Source organism: Sorex fumeus, unplaced genomic scaffold, assembly GCF_029834395.1.
Source record: "Sorex fumeus unplaced genomic scaffold, SorFum_2.1 ptg000008l, whole genome shotgun sequence".
NCBI lineage: Eukaryota > Metazoa > Chordata > Mammalia > Eulipotyphla > Soricidae > Sorex > Sorex fumeus.
In genome coordinates this window covers 86,313,570-86,321,641 of record NW_026606065.1, presented here as the reverse complement: position 1 = coordinate 86,321,641, position 8,072 = coordinate 86,313,570, and positions in this window count along the sequence as shown.

Sequence of the window (8,072 nt, the reverse complement as noted above, 5' to 3'; positions counted from 1 at the left end):
CCAGTTGGTTTGGAATAATTAATGATGATTCTACAGACAGAGTGGGTCTTCTGGGTCTCCTAGGCCCACTGACCTCTAGGGAGGAGCACTGGGGCATCACCCCCCCTGCTAGACTCTCTGTCCTGTTGCCTGTTCCATTATGATGGCTCCATAATTGGCTAAGAAAATAACAAAACAGTATTTGTTTTTGTTTTTCATTTTCCACAGACACCCTCCACGCAGACAGAGATAAGCAATGTTTGCTCCAGTCTTTTGGCTACCTTTAAAGTGTGGACTGTTGAATTTTAGTGCCCAAACTGGACATCAGAAGATGTCCTGCAGGCTGTTACATAAAGGACATGGACATTAGAGCCAGAGACACACTGATCAGGTAGTCTCGGGCAAACTTCAGGTCCTGGTTTACAACACAGGAACGTAACATCTATTCCAAAAGGTCGTGAGAATTAAAATTAGGCACAGAGTTTATGACACTTGCGTGGTAAGTGCCCAATAAATGTTACTTTCTTCCCTGCTTCCCTATCACACTTACAACCATGGGCTCTGAGAGTCTGGAGGATGCTGTCTCCTCATTTGCTTATAGGAAGTATCCACATCTTTGCCATGTTGTGAATCGTTGGGTTGTTTTGACTGAAGAGAAAAGGAAAGAAGAGAGGAGGGGAAGAGATCTGAATTAAGTTTTGGACAAAGTAAAAACTTTACTCGAAAAAGCTCCTTTTCATGTGTAATATCCGTTTTCTTTATGACTGAAAATACCTCAATGTAACGACCATCTCCGAATGCAACAATTATGTGTACCTAGGTCGAGAAGTCAACATGACGAATGACCTGGCACCCGAGCTGCGCAGGAGGAAGAGAGCGGCTTGGAACGCCTTCAAGAACGTCGAAGAAATAGCTAAGAGGACGAAGAACCTCCGGCTCCGGGCACATCTCTTAGATTCCACTGTTCTTCCTGCATTAACATACGCCTCAGAGAACCCGGGCCCTATGAAAACAGGATGAGAATGCTAAAGAATCAGGGATGCTGTCTCGTTCGCCAAGGCGTCAAAAATCAGATGGGCTGGACACGTAATGAGATTTAGAGACGACCGCTGCGCTAGAGCTGTTACCGACTGGATTCCATGGGATGTCAAAAGACCGCGTGGCCGCCCACCTACCAGATGGTCAGACTTCTTCATCAAGATCATGAACAATCGGTTTGAGGCTCTTTGAGTTCCTAGAACGAACAGTTGCCATTAGGCTACACTAGCACGCGACAGGGACAAATGGAGACATTACCGGCGCCCACTCAAGCAAATCGACGATTAACAGGAAGTCAAGAGATCAAGTGATCAAGTGACAATGATGTTCTCCTGTGGTAACACATTCAAGATGAAGAATCCATGGCCAGAGAGATAGGACAGGGGGAAGGTGTTTGCTTTGCACACAGATGACCAGGGTTCAACCCAAAATACCACCTATGGTCTCCTGAGCCCAGCCAGAAGTGAGCACAAAGCCAGGAGTAGGCCCTGAGCACCAGAGAATGAAGGCACCCCTCGCCATGCCCCCAAGATAAAGAATCCTCAAACTGAGCTGCAGTATCTGGCTAATTTAATGACAAAGACATTAATTAAATGACAACGTTTCTATTTCTTCATAAAGAGACTTTCCTCCACCAGCCTTTGTCTTTGAATCTTAGAGTTCTAAGCAATACTGCATCTGGCATCTCACTTGAGAAAAATGCAGGTCTCTACCTTGAGCACTCTCCAAACCTTTCAGCATTAGGAGATATGTATGTAAATTCCTTTTTATTACTTTGATAGCATCTAACCCTTGCAGATATGGCTCACAAACTCCTTCAAGTCACCTTCCTTAGATGGTGGAGAGATTCAAGGAAGAACTTGCATTAGCCCCTCTTACTGTTTCTCCTTTCTTCTTCTTGATATTATTTTTTCTTTTATTGCTCTAGCTGTTCCTCTTCTCATTGCATTTGTTTTCTTTTGCTCCATAAAAAAATGCATTCATATAAAATTCATCTTTGTTTTAGTTTATTTTATTTGGTGACGGATGGGGGTTCGGCCACTCTCAGCAGAACTCAGGTCTAGTCCTGGCTCTGTGCTCAGGGGTCACTCCTGGTGGTGCTTAAGGAAACTTAAGCTAGTAATAGGGATCAAACTGGGGTTAGCTGCTTGCAAGGCAGCCACCTAATCCCCTGTACTATCTCTGACCCACAAAGTTACATTTTTAACCAGAAAAACATTTGGCCACTTACAAAAGGTTTTATCTTTTATTCTATTGTCATTCATTTTTTTTAAAAATCTAGCATTTGAAGACAATCGGTTGCCATGTGACACATGAAATGATAGTCTCCTTTATACCTGTATACAGCTTATACTTTGGGGGGAGAGCAAAATTAAGAAAACACAGAGGAAGGGATTCAAGAAACTAATATTATACATCTTTTTAAAGAGAGGCAGGAAACCATAGAGATAGCCTCACAAAAATCCATTTGTCTACTTGGGATGAGATTATTGATTTCCTAAGTTACTATTTTTCCCTCAAGTGTTGAAATAAGTGCCTTTTGATGCTTAGGCTTGAGAAAAACTTGTTCCCCAAAGCCACTTGGCAAGTATAAATCCCAGGAACTAGGTGCTTTCAGCACTGTGTTTGTGAAGCAGGAGCTGTAGTTGAGAGAGATAGAGACGGGAGGGAAGCAGTGGGGGAGGAAGCGGAGGAGGAGGAATGCCAGAGTATGGGCGATCTTAGCAGTGAGGAGAGAGCACTACACCAGAGCAAAAATCCCCTCCCCTCCGCCGTCCCCTTGTTATTGATGTCGCAAGGAGCAGGGGTCGTACACACACCAGGCTGTGGGGATGGCACACGAGCTGTGGTGGTTTCTGGGGTTAGCAGCGTGCACACACTTGGCCCCGGTGCCCACTGAGGGTTGCACGGCATCCAGCTGCGGGTCTTGCACATGTTCCAGAGTCCCAGGCACAAGTGAAGGTAGTGGTGCTCGCCCGGGGTCGCCGTGGTGCCCACGCACAACATATGCCCACCAGGGTCATACTTTCTGGCTGTGGTACACGCACGCCTATTTAGCTTATGGTTTTGCATCACTTGATGGTGCTTACACACACCAGATGTGGGGCAGCTGGAAAGTGCCCGTGGCTCTTGGGAATCAGAGACAGCAGAGTTGCCAGCATTGCGTTTGACGCATGCGGACAGTGGGATTTGAACTGGTGACCATATGCCTGCCCCCGCACCAGGCTATCTTCACCGGGGCCCCTCGGCGGGGGCAGGTTAAGTCTCCCTCCCTGCTCCAAGCAGAACACCTGCAGTCAAAAAACTCCAGAACCCAACCACAGTCATGCTCAAGGCCACTCTCTACACGCTCAGGCGAGCCTCACACATGAAGGAACCTGCAGAGGAACCCAGGTGTGCAGGACCGGGGCTGAGATCTCCAGGCCTGCTCAGATCGGGACAGGGCCCCCTCCACCCACATCCCCCATTTTCCAGTAGCTTGGCAGTCACACCCACAAACTGCTTCAGGTGCCATGTAATCTCATCAACGGCCAAAATCCAGAGACTATAAAACAAAGCTCCTGGAAGAGAGCAATGCAGTTTCTCCCTCTCAGAGAGCCCGGCAAGCTACCGAGAGTATCTCGCCCACACGGCAGAGCCTGGCAAGCTACCTGTGACATATTCGATATGCCAAAAAACACTAACAATAACGGGTCTCATTCCCCTGACCCTGAAAGAGCCCCAATATGTCATGGGGCTACGCTAGCATGCAACAGGGACAAGTTGGAGGCATCACTGGCGCCAAATCAAGTCGAGCAAATCAATGAACAAAGGGACGACAAGTGACAAGTGGCCATATTCGCCTGGGAGGCAGGTGATCTAAGCTACGGTGCCCCAAGAGGAGATTCTTTCTGGGGTCCACCATATTGACCATCATCTATTCCCTTCACCCAGGACTACACACTGGTCTTTTTGTTGGTGGTGATGGTGGTAGTAGTGGTGGTAGTTTTGGATTTTGGCCCACACCCGGTGATGCTCAGAGTTTACTCCTGACTCTGCACTCAGGAATTACTCCTGGCGGTGCTTGAGGGACCACATGGATTTTCCCGGATGGAATCCCAGGGGCTGCGTGCAGGGCAAGAGCCCTTCTCACTGCACTATCTCTCTGGCCTTTCCAAACCTGGATTGAATTCCTTGGATTCCACAAGCCAGCATTTTGGTACCAATGTGAATTTTCTATACAAGAAAAAAAAACTGGAGAGAATTTATGAACTATCGTGATAACTAATTATGTGTGTTGATCTTACAAAGTGTCTGTCACCGTACAAATGCAGTCATTTAGAAACCTGGTCTTATTGTTTTGACTTTGAAGACTTGTAAGGAAGGGGTGGAGGGAGGAAGCTGGGTCCACACCCAGAAATGCTCAGGGATTATTCTTTGTTCTGTGCTCAGGAGTCACACCTAGCAGTGCACAGAGGACCATCTGGGTACCAGGGATCAAATAAGGGTCAATTGGGAACAGGCTTTTAGAAGGCAATTGGGTTTTAACTTCTGTGATATCTCTCAGTTCCTGAAGACTTTTAATAAGCTACATAAATTAAAATATATTTATGAATTAATGAGCCATAGCACTTCACATAGTAAAAAGCAAGTAAGAAAATCTGTAAAATGGCAGCTTAGGGCTGGAGAGCTAGTATGGGGGTTAAGGCACTTGCCTGTCCTGTGGTCAGCCCTGGATGGATCCCTGGCACTGCATATGGTTCCCCAAGGACTGATGGGAGCAACCCCTGAGCACAGAGTCATGAGTAAGCCCTGATAATACCCAATGTGCCAATAAAGTCCCCAAAATAATTACAATTAAGAAGAAGTTTATAAAAACTCTGCCCCAAATCATCAGACAAGAGCCCAATCTTATTAGAAGTAAAACCATAAGAAGTCACCAATATCTGCACTGTAGTACTGTACTCCCATTGTTCATCGATTTGCTAGAGCAAGCACCAGTAATATCTCCACTGTGAGACTTGTTGTTACTGTTTTTGGCATATCGAATACGCCACGGGAGCTTTCCAGGCTCTGCCACGTGGGCAGGATACTCTCGGTAGCTTGCTGGGCTCTCCAAGAGGGACAGAGGAATAGAACCCAGGTCAGCCATGTACAAGGCAAATGCCCGCCCCGCTGTGCTATCGCTCCAGCCCTCACCAGTATCCAGCCCTCACCAATATCTGTCACTGTCACTGTCCTCCCGTTGTTCATCGATTTGCTCGAGCAGGCCCAGAAACATTGTGAGACTTGTTGCTGTTTTTGGCATATCAAATACGTCACAGGTAGCTTGCCAGGCTTTGCCGTGTGGGCAGAATACTCTCGATAGCTTGCCAGGCTCTCTGAGAGGGGCAGAGGAATCGAACTCGGGTTGGCCATGTTGGTTGTGTGCAAGGCAAATGCCCTACCCGCTGTGCTATCGCTCCAGCTCATGGCTGGGCACCAATATCTACTATATTTAAATAAAATAATAGCCAACAATACGATGGTACGTTTTGCACCATGTCCTAAGGCCAGCACATGAGAATGTGTTTTAATCTCTGAAGGGAAGAGACTTCTAGATGTGGTTTACTCAAATTGAGTATCTAGATATGGTTTATTAAAATTGAGACTTCTAGATATGGTTTATTAAAATTGAGTATCAACAATCGAATAGGTTATATGATTATAAGAAGTTAACACATCACCTAACATGTATTCAGCTAACAAGTACCGAGCCCCAGTGAGGAACTCAGACTATTAGAAACATAAGAATGATTGAGACAACATAGTATGTCTCTATATCAGTTGTAAAATATACGATAACACTGTTGTTATATTTAATTTTTTTAACTTTATTTAAGCACTGTGGTTTACAGAGTTGTTCATAATACAGTTGTTTTGGGTATTCAATGTTCCAACAGCATAATGTTATGTTTATATGCACATGTTTATATATGCTGTTATGTTTCTAGTTTACAACACCATAAAAGTCAGGGAAAGGTACAACCCAAAGTGAAAAGATCTCAAAAAAGAAAGAAGGTTCATTGAGTTGAGAATTCTGTCAAATTGGGAAGGTTTGAAAGGGTGAATTTTCACAACAGAGGTGGGAGAAAGGATACTACAAGCCTAAGAAACAGCCTCCCCAGAAGCTCAAAAGTAGGAAAGTGAAAGTCCAGTTTAGAAAGGAGGAGAACAGTGGGAGGAAGAACAAGAGTAAAACATTGCCTTGAAGGCCAGGTGAAGATTGGGTAGTTTATTTGGAAGAAAATGTAATTAAAGAGAAAGTTGTTGTTTTTTTAAAGAGAGAGTTTTTAACATTGTAAGAAAATACTAACATTTAAAAAAAATCATATAAGATCAAGAACTCATTTCTATGGGTCATTTACAGTGTTCTAAGCAATTTATATATCAGGATTAATTTTTTATGTATATGAGAGTGTTGTTGAAACTTAAATTCCTATACCCCTGACCCCAGGAATTACCCCTGACCCCTATGCGCTTTCCTATTGCTCTCCTCCCCCACCCAAGTTTTCATTCTTTTTTAATTTGTTTTTGTTTGGGGGCCATACCCAGCGATGCTCAAGGGTTACTCCTGGCTTTGCACTGAAGAATTACTCCTGGCAGTGCTGGGGGTACCATATGGGGGTACCATATGGGATGTGGGAGATTGACCTTGGAGAGGTCAGCCAAGGTAAACACCTTACCTGCTGTACTATTGCTCTGGCCCCCCACATCTTCATTCTGAAGTGAAAAACAATACAGGTCAGGCCAGAATGAGAGTTGGAGGCAACAGAAATTTAAAAAAATAAATAAAAAGAAAAGATTCAAAAATATCCTCTAAAGATGTTACAGAATATGATGGGAGGGAAGAGGAAGAAGGAGAAATTGCAGGCTGCTGGAGCCAGAGCCAGCATAGGAAGACACAAGTAAGGAAATTTCTACAAGGTAAGGATTAGAGAACAAACTGGTGAGCTTAAGAAAGAGAAAGCGAGGCCTGAGCGACACCAGAGGAGGAAAGGCGTTGGCTTTGCAAGTAGCTGGTCTATGTTCAATCCCTGACACCCTCTATGGTTCCCCTAGCCCCACCAGGAGTGAACCCTGGGCACAGTCAGGTGTAAGCCCTGAACACTGGCAGATGTGGCCAAAAAATTAAAAAACAATTTTTTAATTGTTTAAAAATTGTTTGACTTGGAGTTTTCTGTTTCTAATTATATCAATAATATAAATTGATTACAGAAAACTTGGAAAATATTAAATTGTATAAAGAGAAAATAAAGATAGCCTTTCAACAGAAATGGCACTATTTTGTGGCTTTAAAATATTATCCCAATATAAAGTAACAAAATAGGAGACTAACACCCAAGAGTGGCCGAGACTAGTACCAGGAATTTTATTCCATGGTTTGGAGGCCAGCCACACATGCTAGGGGAAAAGGGAGCTCAGATAGAGAAGGGAGCACCAAATAAAGGGTGTTGGGAGGATCCTCCCAGGATGGGAGAAGCATGCTGAAGGTAGACTATAGACCGAACATGATTGCCACTCAATGCCTCTTTTGCAAACCACAGCACCCAAAAGGAGAGAGAGAACAAAAGGGAATGCCCTGCCACAGAGGCAGGGTGGGATGAGGGGATGGGGGGTGGGAGGAATACTGGGATCCATGGTGGTGGGAAATGGGCACTGGTGGAGGGATGGGCATTTTATCATTGTATAATTGAAACCCAAGCACAAAAATTTGTAAGTCTACAACTGTACCTCATGATGTCTCACTAATAAAAATTTTAAAAATAAAATAAAATATTATCCCAGTCTTTTTCATATTCACATAAACCTTCTGAGAATAACTTCTCTCATCATAAGATATTAGGTATATTTTTATATGGCATTAAATTTAACATTCAGAATAATTTTATAGTTGCATAATAGTATTCATCAGTCAAAATTTATATAATCAAATACTTCTTATTGTACATCTTAGTTGTTTTCACATTATGGATAATATCACAAATAATATTCTTATTCATACTTTGTACCTTTTACTTGATTCTAATTATTTT